General features: G+C 38.5%; 1 pseudogene; it reads right to left on the bottom strand.

The window, feature by feature from the left end:
- Nucleotides 1–370: 370 nt before the first annotated feature.
- The window catches only part of Ddx50-ps1 (DExD-box helicase 50, pseudogene 1), a 73,131-nt pseudogene continuing 54,583 nt past the window's right edge, over nt 371–18,918 (bottom strand).

Here is an 18,918-nt window from a genome sequence, read left to right as displayed (position 1 = left end):
CCCCCCACCAGTCTAGTTCACTGGGGGTTCAGTCTTTGATTTGGATTTTTTAAGGGTCTTTTTTTAAAAATTCAAGACAAGTAGATTTGTTTACATCCATTCTAGCGAAATACTTTAAAAAATATGATCAGCTTCTTTGAAAATTACAGACACGTACTTCATCTGTGATCATCTAACTTTTGGAGGACAGTATAAGATTAGGCAGAAACAGTCAAGCTCCTACTAGAAGATTAACTAGTGAATGCTCAGTCCAAACTTCATATCACTCTTGATCATTTTCTGTCCCAAGTTAGTCTTCTACCATCTTGCCAATTTCCTGAGACTCCTGCTAACTCTGTCTATCTGAACAGCCACCAGATCAACCACCAGGCTAGCCTGAGTGGTCCAACATACTGTCCGACCACTCACTTCTCTGTCTGGGACTACAAGCTATGTTTATATCATAATATTTTTCAATTTCAGGTAATATACCTGGCCTTAAGAGTATCCTGTCTGAATCATGCCACTCGGCCTTTAATCTTTCTGACTCAGTTGTAGGAACATCAAAATAAACACCCATATTTCATTTTAGAAGGCAGTCTCTTTATTTGAGAGACAGCATCATTCCTCAGCTTTCTGCTGAATTCTATCAAGGCACAGCAGCTGGCATCCTGTATTTCTTGTGGGCTTCCGAGAGTCATGGTCACAAACCCCTTATCAGAGGCAATCAACTATTGAGGTTTGAAGCTTAATGGAGCAGAAATGTGAGCTAATGCTTCAACCCATGCATCCGATGGCCCTTTCTCTTCTATCTGACTTTGAGTTGATGGTGGGGAAAGCAATCAGCAGCAGCATAAGAAACAGAAAGCAGAGACCTGGAGGCACGCAATGCCTTTAGATTTAAGTAAGTCCATTGTAGAAGGAGCACCTCCACATTTAAAAGTAATTTCTGTTTTCTGTTCCACATAGCTAGTTGACTTCTTTCTCTTGCTTTATAAAAGCATGTACAAATTCCTGTCCAGCCAGCTGTACCTGTACATCAGATATAGTCGCTGGAGCCTTTCAAGGTCATTTTTTTTTGTAACTGAACAATGTCCCCATGCAAACAGTGAGCATTCTGCTTTATGTATGGAGTCATGGCCATTTCTGTAACATTTTTTTCTTGGTCTCACAGAATATAATTGCCCTATAGACTTGAAGAACTTTTTCAATAACTGCTTATCTTTGAGAAGGACAGCACCGACTAGCCAAATGTTCCATCAGTGACTGCAGCTTCTTAAGTCACTATCCAACAAGGCCAACATGTTTATATCTGGTACGTCTTTTCCTCTTGACTTATGAGATGGGGCGGGGGTTCATCTGAAAGTCTATTGCATCCTTCTTTGGTGTCTCCATTTAGCTTCTCTTTTGTTTCAGCTTCAGTCAGGCTTGGGAGCATCCAGGTCATCTGTGACACGATTTTCTTGTTTCTGTTTACTCATCTGACCTTGATCTTGATAATGGTACCTTCTTCTTTCACGCCCTGCGTTTTCTTAACATCTTAAGATCCGATATTGTTTTGGGTTTTTGTTTTTTGTTTCTTTTTCCAGCCAGACGAAGGTTGAAGTAGAACCTTTAAAAATCCCATTACAGAGTCCTGGAAGGCGTGGACCATTTCGCATACTTAATTAGCTTAAGCTCCTTGATACTCAGGACAGTCTGGCACAAAACAATTAGGCTTAATTAATACAAGTTGAGAGGCTTAGTCTAGTACCATTATGGTGGGGAGCAAGGCAGCATCAAACAGGTGTGGCCGTGGAGAAGTTCCTGAGGGTTGTACATGATGATCATCAGACAGAAGGAAGGTAGATAAAGAGGGTGGAGCTCATAAGGGAGGGACCTGGGTGGAAGAGGGGAGAGGGAAAGGGAAAGGGGAACTCATCAGGTATGGGTGGGGGCAGGAGAGAAGCCCTAAGGACCAGCAGAATGAATGGAAATATGCAACCTCAGTGGGGGTGGGAAATGAGAGAACCCTCCAGAATGTACCAGAGACCTGGGAGGTCAGAGACTCTCAGGACTCAAAGGGAGGGACCATAGATGAAATGCCCAACAGTGGGGAGAAGGAACTTACAGAATCCATCTCGAGAAAAAAGGTAGGGCATCAAGCAGGGGGATGGGATTGCCATACCACAGTCAAAAACTCTGACCCAGAATTATTCCTGTCTAAAAGAACTTCAGGGACAAAATAGAGAAGAGACTGAGGGAAAGGAGGTCCAGTGACTGACCCAAGGTGGGATCCATCTCAAGGCCTGACACTATCACTGATGCTATGATGTGCTTACAAACAGGAGCCTAGCATGGCTGCCCTCCAATAGCCCCAACAAGCAGCTTACTGAGACAGACACAGATACCTACACCCAACCAATGGACTGAAGTCAGAGAATATGGTTGAATTAAGGAAAGGCTGGAAGAAGCTAAGGAGGAGGGTGACCCCATAGGAAGACCAGCAGTCTCAACTAACCTAGACCCCTGGGATCTCTCAGACACTGAGCCACCAACCAGGCAGCATATACCAGCTGGTACAAGGCTCCCAACACATATACAACAGAGGATTGTCTGGTCTAGCCTCAGTGAAAAAAGACATGCCTAACCCTTGAGAGACTTGAGGCCCCAGGTAGTGGGGAGGTCTGGTGGGGGTAGGGGTGCGGAAGAGAGTGGGGACATCCTCTTAGAGGAATGGGAGTATGGGCTAGAAGGTGGGTAACGACTTGACAGTAAAATATAAAAGTAATAAAAATAAATTAAATTAAAAATAATAAATTAAGACAGGGTTATATTGCAGATATTAGAGACCATAAGACAACAAGCTCTCTTGAATAAAGATCAAAACTTAACAAATATTTGCAATTGTGGTGAATTAGTTGGCAAAACTGTGATAGGTGAAGCATCGAGAGTAAGTATATAAGTATAAAAGTTATGTAGAAAAGGAAGAAGGGACAGGATATGAAAGCTCACTTAGGGGTTAGGGGGATGTTGGCCCAGAAACCAGGAAAGGGAATAACAATCGAAATGTAAATAAGAAATACTCAAGTTAATAAAGAAAAAAAAAGAAAGTGAGGCTTAGTTGGCTCTTGGGCTTTGATTGAATGAGGGGAGGAGGTAGAAGAACGTGCTGCTGAGAAAAATAGGAGTATAGTGTGCTGAGAAGGAAGACCTCAAGGGAACACACAACCAGGTTATTCCTATAAGTTCTTCTCAATGACTTGTTAGATTGTGCTGTGTGTTTCCTGTAATAGCCAACGAAAATGAACAATGAATGCAAAATATATAACTCTATTACTATAAATATTTCAAGGTGAAAATGTGACCCGAATTCAGTCTTTTAAAGTGTGCATATGTAAGTTCTATGAGTCAGGGAAGAGAAAACTGGGATGATATTAAGATCTCAAGCTGTGGAACACATGAACCTGTACACTTGCATGTGTGCAGCATGGGATTGGCCTAGTTTCAAAGGAGATTAAGGGTGGGCATGATCAGCTCATACTCAGTCCTCATTTATTCAGCCCTCTATTTGATTCCAGGTACTAGATCCTTTTTGTATTGTTATGTTTTACATAAATACAAGGTGACTTAACTCCTAATCTTGGAGTGATGGCTTGGCGATTAGGTGCCTTTGCTGCTCTTCCACAGAAGGAGAGTTCAGACCTTAGCACCTCCCCCCCCATCAGGCATCTCGCAAACTCCATCATCAGAGCATCCAATACCTTCTTTGATCTTCGGACACCTGCACACGCATGCATATACATACGTACAGATAAGTACATACATAAATCTTTGAAAAACTTTAAATGCTTTTAATCTCATTTATCAGAAATATCTTATGGCTGTGAAACATTTTCTATGTGGAGCTATGAAGATTAAATAGGAACAAATATAGACTCTTTCTAGCTCTCCTTCATTTGACCTTGTCACCGTAATATTGACATTGGCTTAGCTATCCATGTCTTTTCCTCTAGGAATGAAATGTATGGACGTCATATGGTTTAAGAAAATCAAATTGCCCGAAGGTGGTTTTTGTGTGAAAGAACAGCCAAACAGAAAAAAGAAAACAAAAACAATTTATACAAATTGGGGAAAAATTGCCCCAGTCAATAGAAAGACATAGCAGCTATTTTGAGATTTCCCAGCTTCACATTTTTAAATGTCAAATTCAAGTAGCAAATCAATAAAAGTTTCTTTAGCAAAAAGAAAAGCAAAACAACAACAAAACCCATTGATTAGAGGATTGGGGGTACTGCTCTGTGGCTAAGTGGGAGGCTTGTCTAACACAGTCAGGGTTGAGTTCCAACCCCTGTAGCACAAAACCAAAGAAGCCAGGAAGAATATCTTTGCTCAAGGAAAGGAGAATCACACTAAGAATTAGAAAGCTTGGGTTTGAGATCTTCTTCTGACTTTAAAAGGAATGTTAACCACACTCCTTTCACTCCTCGAGGTCTTGTTTCTATGCTTCAACTATATTATTTCCTGATACATTAATATACAGACAATATTATTCCAGCTTCCAAATCAATAAACAATTAACCAAAAGGTATTACGTGGCCAGATATGGCAAGTACTGTGTGAGGTGCTACTAATGGGAGCTTAGAAAATCAAAAGGTATGGTCCCAACTGTATTGACTTAAAAAGAGTAAAATGTCAGTGCCAATTGGAACTGAGTAAAATTTGTAACTGATATTAACAAACTACTAAATGAATGGCCAGGAGCTTTTTTCTCCCTCTTGACGAGGTGCTGAAGATGAGGCCAAATAGGTTTTACGAAGTAGTAATTCAAGATATGAATTTGTGTTAATGAGAAGCCTTGCACTTTTAAATTTTTTTCCAAAATTATTTGCAGCTCTCTTTGAGAAGATTAAAAGAAAATATTAACTTTAATAGTACCTAAAAATTGTGATATCTGGAATAAATGAATATTCATTTCCTTGAAAAGATATTGACCTAGTAACTGTGCTAGCCATTAACTCATTAAAGTAGTGCTTAGCACCAGCATCAAAGCAGAGTCTTCTTTTACTGTCCAATATTTCATCAAGTATCCCAGCTCTCCATCATGGACTTGAAGAGAAAAGTGAGGTCTCCATGTGGCTTTCAGATTCCCAGCTTCTTGAGTTTGTGGTATACCTAGCAGGAAAAACACCTACTTAATGTAAAGAATCCTTGTATAGCAGAGAAAATAGCCTTTTAACATAATTCTGTTTTTATTTAAAACTAGGCCGCATTTGCATTTGCTTTCAACGATTTGAAAAACCTTGACAGTAATGTATTCCTTTTCTAAATACTGTGATAAAATACCTGCTGAGAAGTAACTTAAGAGGAGGACCTTGTTTTGGCTTAGTTTGTGCTTCACCTCTGTGGTGGTGAAGGCATGGCAGCTAAGCCAAGAAGGGCTGGTTACCTTGTTCTGTGGTTAGAAGGCATAGAGAAATGAATGCTGGTACTAGTGGGAATCCTCTCTCTGTCTCTCTCTCTCTCTCTCTCTCTCTCTCTCTCTCTCTCTCTCTCTCTCTCTCTCTCTCAGTCCATGATTCCAGTCCTGGGAATGGCACCACCCACATCGAGGTTATATCCTCTCTCCTAACATCCAGTTGGACCTCTCTGGAAATATATAGAGACATATTCAGAGGTGTGTCTTCTGGGTAATTCTAAATCCTGTCAAGCTGCAAGGAGGATTAACCATCACAGAGGATAATTGTGAGGCACACGAGCAGGCTTTACCAGTGTGTGCACACACGTTCCTTTACTTCTTAAAAGAAGTGGAAATGTACAGGAGCAGTCTCCTATGCAGTTGTCACAGACATAGACGGACTGCTTTCCTTACATGGATGTATTGATAGAGGAAAGTGCTGCTCTGGAAACAGCATGCACGATGCTCTGGTGAGGAGGAGCAAAAGAATGTAATTAGCTAGAAAGAAGGCAAGAGAGAGTTCTGTGTACTAAGAATGTTTCAAAAATCTAGACCTCTCAAGGTATTCAAGGAAAGAGGATTCTAATCAGTCTAGCAACAAACTACATAATTAATTATCTTTCAAAATGCCCAACAATGACTGGGCTGCATGTATATGTTCAACCTCCCAGACCACAGTGAAATCAGTTCTGCACATATTCCCTGACAATGAACAAAAGTGTGTTTTAAAGATTTGGCAAAAATATGCACTCTATATATGATAGTAATTATTACTAAAATTTCTTTAGCTTTCTGGATGGCAAAGGACACCATCATTCAGAAAAATCGGCAAGATATAGAATGAAAAAATATGTTTACCAACTACACATCAGATAAAAGGCTAATATCTAGAATGTATATTTAAAAAAACTAAAAATATCCCTGGCCATTAAGTAACAAAATAACCTAATAAAAATGAGATACAGAACAAACTACAGAGTTCTCAAAAGATAAAACACAAGTGGCAGAGAAACTTTTACTAATGTTTGACATACTCAGTCATCCCAGAAATGTAAATCTTAAACACATAAGAAAGTCTACGATCAAGAAAATGAGTGATAGCTTTTGCTGGCAAGGACAGGTGGTAGGGCAAACACTCATCTATTGCTGTGGGAGTGCACACTTGTACAGTCACTATGGAAACCAGTGGTAGCTCCTCAGGAAGAAGAATTTATCTACCTCAAGACCCAGCTATACTGGTCACTCACTCGAGATCCACTCTTCAGTATATAACCAAAGGACTCTCCTTCCTGCTATAGAGACACTTGGTTAAACATACCCATTGCTGCTGTACTCATAATAGCTAGAAATTGGAAACAGACTAGATGTTTATCAACAGATGAATGCATAAGGAAGATGTGGTACCTTTGCACAATGGTGCATTACCCAGCTGTTAAAAAATAAAATCAAAACATTTACAAGTAAATGGATGGAAGTAAGAAAAGAATAATACTGAGTAAGGTATCCCAAATCCAAAGACAAATATGATATGCATTTGCTTAAATGTGAATGTTGCTTTTATGCCTTTCATAGGCTTGCAGAAATTCATAAAACTACAGGTTAGGTATAGAATAAAGAACTGTGTAGAAGAAAGAGACTTCTAATTTGGTGAAATAGCATATATGGTTATGGAGAGAGAGGAGGGCAAACCTGGAATGAGAGGATTAAACAGAAAGGAGGAGATAAGAGGAAGCAAAGGAGGAATACAGGGAGGAACAGCTCACACTATGGGTTATTTGAGAAATAATGGAAACCTACTCCATTAGGAGGTTCTTAACATATTTACATATACAAAAGAAATTGAAACGGCATCACCAAATAACAAGAGAGACAAAGCCCCAACTAGACTCCATCTTACCACCAAGTGAAATCTCCAGTGCAAGGAGTGAGCTGTATCTAATTGAGTTGTTGGCCAGTGTGGAGGCTCTGTGAGATTATACAAGCAACCGAATCCATTAGCAAGGCTATGGTTGCTATCCACAAACTAATGGTAAGGCTCTTTTGCTGAAGACAACACCTACATATCTCAATCATCAGGGAGAAATTGAGTTGGTACGTAACTAAAGCTTTCACCCCTGCTGACTAGTGTTCATGGTTCTCTGCACACAACTAGAGGAGATATCTAGCATCAACATAGTTACAAAACCCTTGCTATATAATGGTAACTGATCTAACTAGTAGACAACGTAATAGTGGCACAAAAGTCATAGTAACAACCAAGCATGATCTGACTGGATTGAAGGCCCACTTCATGAGATAGACCCATGACTGACACAGCTTAGGTGGCTAATAACCTGAGACGAGACAGGTAATAGATATAGGGGTAGACTAAATATTAATGTTATAATGAAGGAACTTTGCAATAAAATGTCTTCTAACCATGTTCTGCTATACTCATAGTGTCTTTCCCAGCTAATGTGAAAGAAGGACATTTCTTGAGATCTACCCTGAGACAAAGAACTGTAGGTAACCAAGAAGTGTGAAGAGAAGGAGAATTAGTCTTCCACGGGGATGAACTCCTTAATTAGATATCCATACCAATTGGTCAGTCTTGAAATATATATATTTGGTGCATTGGGGCTGGGCATCCTACAATCAGTTTTTAGTCAGTTATGGTTTTTTGTGGTCTCTATTTTCTGTAAAGAGATTTTTTTATGTTTTTTTTATTGGAGAGTTTATTTATTTACATTTCTAATGCTATCCCCTTTCCTAGTTTCGCCCTCTCCCATCCCCTCCCTGCTTCTATAAAGATTCTCTCACTCCCGCCTACCCACTCCCACCTCAACACCTTGGCATTCCCCTATACTGTGGAAAAGAACCTTCACAGGATCAAGAGCTTCTCCTCCTATTGATGTCAGACAATGCCATCCTCTGCTACATATGCAGCTGGAGCCATGGGTTCCCCTATGTATACTCTTTGGTTGGTAGTTTACTCCCTGGGAGCTCTAGGGGTTCTCTGATTGGTTGATATTGTTCTGCTTCCTATGAGGTTGCAAACCTCTTCAGCTCCTTCAGTCCTTTTTCTAACTCCTCCATTGGGGTCCCTGTGCTCAATCTGATGGTTAGCTGCAAACATCTTAATTTGTATCAGTAAGGCTCTGGCCTTTAAGAAGACATCTATATCAAGCTCCTGTCAGCAAACACTTCTTGGCATCAGCAATAGTGACTGGGCTTGGTGGCTGCATATGGGATGGATCCCCAGGTGGGACAGTCACTGGATGGCCTTTCCTTCAGTGCCTACTCCACTCTTTGTCCCTGCATTTCCTTCCAAAAGTATATTGTTTCCCCTTCTAAGAAGTACTGAAGCATCCACACTTTGATCTTCCTTCTTCTTGAGCTTCGTATGGTCTGTAAATTGATTGTATCTTGAGTATTCTAAGATTTTGGGCTAATATCCATTTACCAGTGAGTACATACCATGTGTGTTCTTTTGTGATTGAGGTGTTGTTGTAAATTTATAAAAAAGGCTGTCCTTTGTCCCCACTTGGTCATTCCCAAGGCAGGCTTCACCATGCCAGAAATATACATCCCAACTCTGTGGCGGCCCAGTGTCACCAACACTCACCCAAACTCAATTCTCTCTGCAGCTTCTGTCCAGTCTCCTCCCATTCCAGTCTCCTCCTCTTCCCTCACACTTCTCTCCCGCCCATCCTTCCTTCTCATCCAATGACAGGCCTCATTCTATCTTGTACCTACCCTCACCTGTATGACATCTTACATTGGAGTATGTCACTCAGGATAATATTTTCTAGTTACATCCATTTGCCTAAGAATTTCATGCAGTCATTGTTTTTTTTATAGCTAAGTAGTACTCCATTGTGTAAATTTACCACATTTTCTGTATCCATTCCTCTGTGGAAGGACATCTGCATTCTTTGAAATAAAAAAATAAACACTAAAAACATGAACATGATTGCTAAGACTTGTGAGGAAATTCTCAATATAATTCCTGTGATGATTAATATTGATGTCAACCTAACAAGATATAAAATCACCCAGGAGAGAAATATCTGGGGATTCCCATCAGGAATTATCTAGATTAGGTTTTCTTTCCTCTGGTATGCCTGTGAGGATTTTCTTGATTAACTTCACTGATCCCATTCTTAATGTGATAAGCATCCTCCAGCAGCTTCAGCAGCCAAGATATGAGAAAGTCTGAGTGGAAGGCTTTTGCCTTTGCCTGCTTGCCATCCTCTCTGCTGATGAGTACATCTAATCTGCTTCCGCTGTCCGTTGCTGACATGACAATCAGACTCCCATGGGCAGATCTGTAAGCATATTTTGTGGAAGGATTTCTTTTCTTTACTGTGTTGTTGAGTTTTCTTATAATTTGAGCAGATGCTCACAAAATGTTTATTGGTTGATTTTTGTAATTAAAATATAAGTGGGGAACTGTATGGGTTACGTGAGGCATTACAATACCTCTAAACACTAGGAAGAAATATGTAAGTCTTCTTGGGTCCTTAGGTCAAACATGGTCTCCAGATCCCACGTAGGTTTGTAGATTGTTTCTGTGATTATCATACGTCATACATAAGTCATACATATGTCATGCAGTAAAAACAAACAAACAAACAAACAAACAAACAAAAACAGAGAACTAGGAATACCATAAAGATGGTTTAAATACAGAAACGCTAGAATGATCTCAGTGATTGACAGTTATAATAAATGCAGGTGGATTTTTTTCCCACTAGTTCACTGATAACACTGCATGGTGAGTCAGCTGTGGATATAGAATCTATTATTTTTGTGTCAAGCTACAGAGTATTAGATCTTGACTTTAAGATTTAGAAGCTAAAACTCCTTAATGGCATTAACATATAACCTTGTCATTCACAATGACAGATTTTGAAGTTTTATTGCTATTGCTGCCTTGCAGCACTAGACACTGAGTGATAAAACTCTTAACTTAATTCATCATAATCATGCTGTGTGTATGTAGATAGATGATAAATAGATGATTGACTGATAATAAAGAGATAGAGAGATAGATAGATAGATGTGTGTAGTTTTGAATATTCCTGCATTACATATCCAAAGGGTAAATGTTATGACTTGATATATTTTTGAGAGTGTTGGAGGATGTGACAGTTTGAGCAGGTCTGATAACATGTAAAATGCACTAAAGAATTCATCTCTTCTCACTTTATGATAGAATACTAGAGACTTGATAGCTGTCTATGAACCTAAGGATTTTTGGCCAATGTGTAAATGTGTAAAAGGGCTTACTTTATCTGAAATTTATATACTTACCATAAGTAGACTCAGAGACTCGAGGTATAGTACAGGGGGTGCAGTATTGCAGAAATATGTAGCATCAGATAAACCTGGGTCATAACCTGTACTGCATTCAACTCTCTGTGAACTACTGGGCAGGTGAGCTAGTTAACCTTTCTTGAACTCATTTCCTCATATTAAAAATAGGGCTTATGTGACTGAGCTTACAATGATGCTTGTTATCTAACCGAGTGGCCTATATACAGAAAGCATATAATACTTCATACCCCCATTCTTTTAATGAAAGATAAATATTTATTTCCGTGTCAGGTTCTCTTAAGTATTTGTTTTCAAAGCTCACTCAATATGACTCTCCTGTTTCATTTCTCAGTGGGACTGATGTGTAATGACACCATCACACAGGACCTTGTAAAGATCCATATGCTTGGTGAATTAACGAAGCTGTGTTTACTTCTATCATTGAAATGTGGCTATGCCTTCCATAGCCACACTCTATGGCACTTATGAGTACCAATTGTTGTCAACTGTAAAATAATAACAAGGTATCAATTAATGCTAACATCTGGTGACTAGCAAGATTATGGATAACAGCTTTTCCTCGGGATTTGAAATGGTCCCTTTCTCTGGTCCATTTGTGGGCTCTGGAGGGACATTTGGGGGATCATAGAAGAGCATGGAGAAAGGGAGACAGGAAACTTGATGCTAATGTACAACAACTAAAGCAAACCCCTTTGCTGCGGAGGAGTTAGGCCTTCCCCATGGTCTCCTCTAAGGAAACGTTTTTCCAGGTCAATATGTGAGACTGCACATTTCACAGTAGCACTGTAGAGAGATGAGGGGCTTTCCCTGTGGGGTCTGCATCACTGAGACTGTTTTCGCTGGTGCTCCTCTGATGCTGCATCTTCTCTTAACACATTGTCTACTGAACACTGCATTTAGTATCTTCAAATGTCTGAAATGATCAATCTTTACAAAAATTTAAAGGACAATGGAGTTGTTATGTAGACTCTGTCAGTATTATCAATCGCTGTTGATTGTGTATCCTTGTGTGTGTCTCAGTGTATTGCCATTGTGCCTGATGGCCACTGGGAACAGTGAACATTCTTCTCCTTCTTATTCACAAGTTCTCTATTCAGTCCATTATTATCCCTTCTCAGTGATAGAGTGCCTCCCTTGTAATACAGTATTCCCACAAGATTACATATTGTCTTGTTCAACCTTGCTAAATTGTCTGCTGAGACAACCAGTCTCACCTTGGGCATGAAACTCTGGAAGGCAGAGAATATAGGAAGAAATGTAAAATACATATTAGAGTAAAGAGTAAACCCTGTAAAGGGTTGCAGTCACCTCTTTCTAGTCTCAACCACCTGCACAGGAGAGAGTATGCAGCTTCCTTGTGTGTGCCAATAAACATGTTCCGCCTCCCATTTCTTTAAGCTGCCTCAGAAATCCAACATCAGGCATTCCTCAATGTAGTATGACAAGGTTATGGGCTTTAGTTTCCTTCTAGTCTGACTCTAGACAACAGAATCCATTTCGTACTGAGCTCTATTCTGAACACTAACATCTGGGAAAATGCTGTTACACTAACTAGCCCAAATTCTCATGATGTTTGCTTCACTTGGGTCAGATTTATTGCTGATTTTAGGTGATGAACCAGCCTACCTCCATTTTAGGTTTAAAAGCCATCTTATACTAAAGACAAACTAGGCTCACTCTTGTTTCTGATTTAATAATCATAAATTAAGTAAAAATGTTTCTTAAAGATTGGGCTATGCTTCGTCTGTAACCTTAACTACAAATGGTTTTCTATTACCTTTTCCAGGAAATGGTAACCATGGTGTTGTTTCCAAAAGTTATTAGGAACATTTTGAGCCCTACCTTTGTTTCAAAAGGTTGTTATTACTACCTTATTACGACCATCTTACAATCATGTCTGTTTCAGGAGGTCACTATGACTAACTTACTAGGTTTATGTTCTGCTCCTATAACCTGGACTGTTTTGCCCACCAAATCCCCCATTTGGAAACTTCCTACCCCAGCTAAGTTATAAGACCTTTTCATCACATCCAATGCTGATCTGTTGAAACACACCCTTAGGAGGAGGCAGCCTGTGCACACAAATAAAAAATGTGCTTTAATTAACCAATTTGGCCATAATGATTTGGGTTGATAGTCTACTTCCTCACATCTTTGAGATTAACAGTTAGGCTCTTCCAGACTCAAATTATTTTCAATCCTTCTTCAGCCTTGAAATTCTACCATACATTCACAGTCATTACTAGACCAGCTTTCTTTCCTTTCCTTGCCCCTCAGTCCCCTAGAATCAGTGTCACACTTCTGCAGAGATCCAGCTCCCTTCTAGGAACTAGATTGCAAAATGATAATAAAACAGATCTAGAGAGAAGACAGCAGGAATGAAGTCAATGAGGACTGTGGCTGTAGCTCAGTGGTACAGCCTGCCTAACATATGAAGCCCTGGTTCAATCCCTAGCCTTGCTCCTACAGCTGAAATGCTAACATTTTAGTAGAAGCCCATGTCCATGGCACCTTGAATGAGTAAATTTACCACACCTTTTTCACCTCTGTCTTTTGACACTGGGTCTCCTGCCTTAAACTCTGCTGTTAACATAATTTCTTCATTTGTTTTTGACCCTGGAACACAGGCTACTTCTTGAATTTCATGTTTCTAAGCCACAGAAAACAACTTGTTCTGGCTTTTAGTTTTTCTTTATTTGCTTTTATTTTACAAGCTAAGATATGTATTCTCTCCAGTGCAGTCCTTTGGGGTAAGCATCTTCCTTTCCTAGATCTGAGACCAACGGAACAATGTCTTTTTAGGAAAAGATACAGCAATAATGCCTTCTCTGTGAGATAGTTCAAATGTTCAGGGGTAGTATGTGTGAAGGAACTTAACCATGGAATACTATAGGAATCTAGGGAGCACATGTAAAGACTGCTTCCTGGAGGTGTTAGACCCCCTCCATTAGACTGTTCTTTGTGGAGACTGTAGATACATCATGCCAGGTGGATATCGTGTAATAAAATTCAATGAAGTGAAGGCTTCTATATTACTTCTTCATGACTTATTTGGCTCTGATCTCCTATTGTTTGCATGATACTTCAAGTTAAAATATTTTTAGTAGATTTTAGGCATTTCACTATTAGAAAAAAGGGACTGTTTTTACTGGTAGAACACAAGCAATGAGAGAAAAGAGTGGTGCTGCAGAAAAGGAGAACATCGCTTTAAGGGTGGAGTCACAGCTGGTAAGAGCCATTGCAGATCTCTGACTGATGTGCTTTTATCTTTTTTTCCCTTCAAAACATATTTTCCAAAGGGATAAAGTTGCCACCACTCATTCTAATTTGCTCAGCTAAAAAGTCTTAGACACAACTTGTGACACCATTATCACCAGACAGACATTTTGCAAAAATCTGAGCCTTTGAGGGATGGTCTGCTAACAATGTTCATCTTGACTTACATACACAACTTAGGTAAGATAATATGTGGTTAAGTGTTAGGCATTATTCTTATGAAATAAATTTTATTTGTTTTAGATTCAGTTTGTTTAAAAAACAGTATTGCATTCTGAAGAAGCTTTGGTACAAATACAAACGAATGCCCCAGAAATATAATAATTTGTTTTCCTGAATATTAAGACAAGAAAATTATATTCAGGATAAGACATGTCTATAAGCAATTACATTATTCTAATATTTGGTAGAAATCTTAAAAATTATTTTTATTTTGAAATATGTGCAGTGGTGTTTCTTAGGTTCTAATTTTTATGATGTGTAATTTAGGAGTTTTGAATGAGTCTATTGTACAAATTGGTGATGGCAGTTGGTAGTAAGTTTCTTAGCATGGTGCTATAAATTAATTCAATGAATTCAGTAAGAAGAATTTGATAAGATGTGATGATTTCCCTTCCTCTACATAAAACTCCTTTTAAACTCTGATTCTGTGTTTCCTTTAACATCTTTAGAATGTTGTAAAAGTTATTGTTTTCTCCATATTCCAATTTCCTTATCTGTCAAATGAGATGTTTTTGAAGATGGGGTAATTCAAAGTATGCAGAGTATACAGTAAGCATGTCATAAATACCAGCCATTGGGTTTATTAAAGACACTTAACTTTCACATGAGACTGCATATCATTCAATCAAATTTTTTCTATGTTTTAAAGACTTAAAAACAATGAAGGTAACTTTAATTTTACGTTCAGTGATAAATATGTTTTTTACCAAATAAAATCTATTTATCAAATGGAAACTATATTTCTAAGTTTGTAGCTTAATGCTCTTTTCTTACTTTTTGTTCATTTATAAAGGTTTTAAACTTTTTTATTTAATCATTTTAAAACAATATGTCGATAATATTTACTTCTCTCCTGCAATTTCTCTGAACTCCTTATTACTTCCACACCCAGCCAAGTTCTTGTCTTCCCTCTCTTAAAAACAACCCCCCCAGTCCCAAGAAATCCAAAACTAATTAAAAGAAAATTAAAATGACAAAATTTATTTTTGAAAATTCACAGAAACCAAAAACCAGCCAACCTTGAAAACATAATATATAAATAATATTATATGGACTGAGCAGGTTATAGTTAGGAATATGTATGTGTATGCATGTACATATATGCATGCAATAACAATTGGTGAATGGGGTTGGGGATTTAGCTCAGTGGCAGAGCGCTTGCCTAGCAAGCGCAAGGCTCTGGGTTCGGTCCCCAGCTCCAGGAAAAAAAAAAAAAGAAAGGTCATGAATTTGAAAGACAAGAGGGAGGGCTTGGAAGGAGAAAAGGGAAGAGAGACATGTAATTAAATTATAGTATCAAAGATGAAAAGATTAAATAAATAAATACACAAATAAGTAAATTAACACATGGAATACATTTTGTATTGTCCAACTACTTCTGGGTATGGGACCTGGCCAGAGTGTGCTTGATTTAGCCAGTGACACTCCATTAGAGAAAACTGCTTTTCCTTTCCCTAGCAGGTATCAAGTGTACTTTGTCCCTTCTTATTTCCTTCCTGTATTTGAACTAAATTTCTTAGCACTTCGTGATGCTTTGATCTTTCATCTAATATAAGAAACACATTTCCAGTATTTAAAATGTTAGCTCATAACATCCTGCATAATTCACTAAAATGTTTTTGAAAGATGCTTCCAAAATCCTCAAATGTCTTACTCCAGTCAAATCTGAGGATGGAATGTTATTTCTGGATGGACAAAATTTAGCTTTTCTCCTTTGGTATACCAGATGTTCTGCAAACATTTATTAAACATTGACTGTGTTCTAGGTACTGAAGTTTAGGTCGAATAGATCGACTCACCTTAGGTGGTCTATAGTATAGTGAATTTTTACATGAGTGTTGTTTTAAAACATACTCTGCCCCCAGAGCTTTTATTTTGGGTCTTGAGATTCTACAACTTGCTGCAGGCAAACACCTTTGTTCCACAGTTAAAATTGTTTTCAATTAATCACTGTTGTTTTCCTTTTTGATGATTAGGATGTGATCACATCTACATACTTTCATCCTCTCCATACTCTCCCGAAGAGGACCAATGTACAGATTTCTAAAATCATGTCGTATCTAGTCACTTTGCATATTGGGCTTCTTCTCCGTGTCTGCTGTGAATTATGACATGAGCCTGTAAAGTGTAATCTAAGTGTCTTTTAAAAATCATCCTACTGGAATTTGAGAAAGAGTAGGAAAATTTTGACTCTTCTCTGCTTTTGGAAACCTTACTGAGAATTGTAGGATCAATGTGATATGTACAGAGTGGAGAGATTGTTGCCTATGTTTAGAAGGCTGAACACAGAGGTGTGATGGTGAACAAAGGGAGGGTGCTTCTGCAGAAAGGCTACCCATGGGGCAGAATGGTGGTGCCTCACTCTTCACATTGGCCTTGTACACATTAGAGTTCCTTTCTGTGCTTCTTTCTCTCCCCTGAAGATTCCATTGATACTGTTATTGTCTGCTCATCTGATTTAAAGGGCTAAGGTTTTACAATTGTTATATTAAAATTCTTTCTACTTCCTCTTTAAATCATTTCATTAGGGAATATGATAAGCAGTCAACTGTGGAAACCAAACCCTCCTTGACTTGAGCACAGCTGTAAAAAAAATGAGGCAAAGGAAAATCTATAAAGAACTCAAGTTTGTAGCTTTCATTAAAGTATATCAAACTTGTATACTGCGACTATGCTAAAATATAATATTTGAGAAGAAAATGACTTTCCCAGCATGGTGCTAACCTCTGTTGCTCAAAGACAGCAAATTCAACCTTTCTCAGCTTCTTCAACAACTTGGCTACAAAGTTCTAGAATGGATCCAAAGATGCTGCCTAGATAGTATTTTTATTTTCTCATTCAATATCTCTTATTACATATTGATATTTAGAGTGCTCTATGGTAGTTGTTTTAAACCTGAATTTTTACCTTGATGTTAACATTACACTAAGAACTCATTTTAGATAGACCATTGAAGTAGTAGATTTGAGATAGAATGTTTAAGTCCAGGAAACTTTATTTTTAATTTCACTGATCCATCTTCAGTCTGTGTGATCATGAGCACATGCTTTAAAACTGCCTTACACAAAAATTCCTATTTTTTAAAAAAAGGAATTATAATGATTAATCTACTTTTGACATGAGATTATTGGGTGAATCAAAAACTAATGCACCAGAATACTTTTAGGAAGTTATTGCTACCAATTAGCTGAAAAGAATTTCTTAGCTTACATCTGTTCAGAATTAGAATTTGGATCTGAGCCTATGTTTAGGAGTGCACTATCTATAGAGATATTATCAATTAAAAGGAATACGTGACAGAATTTCCTGTGGAGTGGTTTGAGTAGAGATGAACATTCACTTTATTGCTTATTCCATGGAACCCTACTGACCCCAAATCAATCTGTGCTTCTAGAAGAAACTATGGCTCCCATTCCCTTTTGTCAGGTTTTGGCAGAAGGAAAATAAACAAGGATGGGAATAAAAGCTTGATTAAGACACTAAAATGCATGCTCACTCTCTTGCTTGTTTGTGGCATGTTAAGGTAGGGAGTTGGCCATTTGCTTTACTGGTTTGTGATATTGCTGGAAGAATTCAGGTAAAAATAAAGCTAGTTTCTGAAGTGTTTTTCCTTTGAGCTGAAATTAGCAGTGAGTTGAGAGGAAATAATTGGTGTAAAATAGCCTCTTTTTGTTTCATTGTCTGTATAACTGAATCCCTCTAAAGATTCCATTATCTCTGAGTTTCAGGAGTAAGGTGCTGAAACAGTTAATGGGAATTGTTTGCAGTAGGTCCTTAGTGCAGACTGCCCTGGCTTACTGACTCTCTGGACGTTCCAGGAGGGATACCAATATCTGAACTAAAAGGTACTGTGATTTCTGATCCTGGGCACATTTTCATCAAACCCTGAGTCTATAACTCGTGTGTGTGTGTGTGTGTGTGTGTGTGTGTGTGTGTGTGTGTGTGTGTGTGTGTGTGTATAACTCACCTATGCTTCTGTGCTCATTGAAAGGAGTTTTAGGGGTTTGTGTTGTTTAAATTTAATGTTTTTAAAACACAAATTGTCTTCCATCATTTCAACTTAAGTCAATCATTGGCAATTTAGAAAATGTTAAAAATTATTTTTTGTCTGTCTTAACACATTAAGTTTTTGCACTTTAGCACATGTGGTAAGGAGGACAGATGCACACAGATTAAAAATGATTGTGAATGGAATCATACAAAATCTTCTCTTTGACCAAATGGATGAGAATGTTCCAGGACAGATGTTTCTGTTTCCTTGTTCTGTGTCTTAATGGGGTACAACTGTGTCATAGAAAGTTGACATTGCCTTGTGCTCAGTGATTCCTCCTGCATCCACAGCATAGCTCCCAAGGATGCTCGTTAGTTAGCTAGTACCCACATACCATATGCTAATAGGGTCTGGAACTAGAACTTAGCTTGGCATAGGGTCCTGTTGACCTACACTGAGGACCCCCTTTCAGAAACTCTGATCTTCCCTGTAGCTTCTTGTCACCTCTGAGCTGCTCTCTAGCTTCTGAAGCATACTCAGCTGTCATAGATGAAGAGAGAAAAGCAGGGAATCAATGCTCAACCGTGATCATGGACGTGGTTGTGAAACTGGTGACCCTGTATTGGTGCTACCTTACCCCTCCATGTATAAACTGAGAGATGCATATGTTAGCATCTCAGAGCAGTCTCAGAGG

The sequence above is a fragment of the Rattus norvegicus genome, chromosome 4, assembly GCF_036323735.1.
Source record: "Rattus norvegicus strain BN/NHsdMcwi chromosome 4, GRCr8, whole genome shotgun sequence".
NCBI classification, from domain to species: Eukaryota; Metazoa; Chordata; class Mammalia; order Rodentia; family Muridae; genus Rattus; species Rattus norvegicus.
The sequence above is the reverse complement of the archived record's forward strand: the minus strand, read 5'-3'. Positions and strand labels throughout refer to the sequence as shown.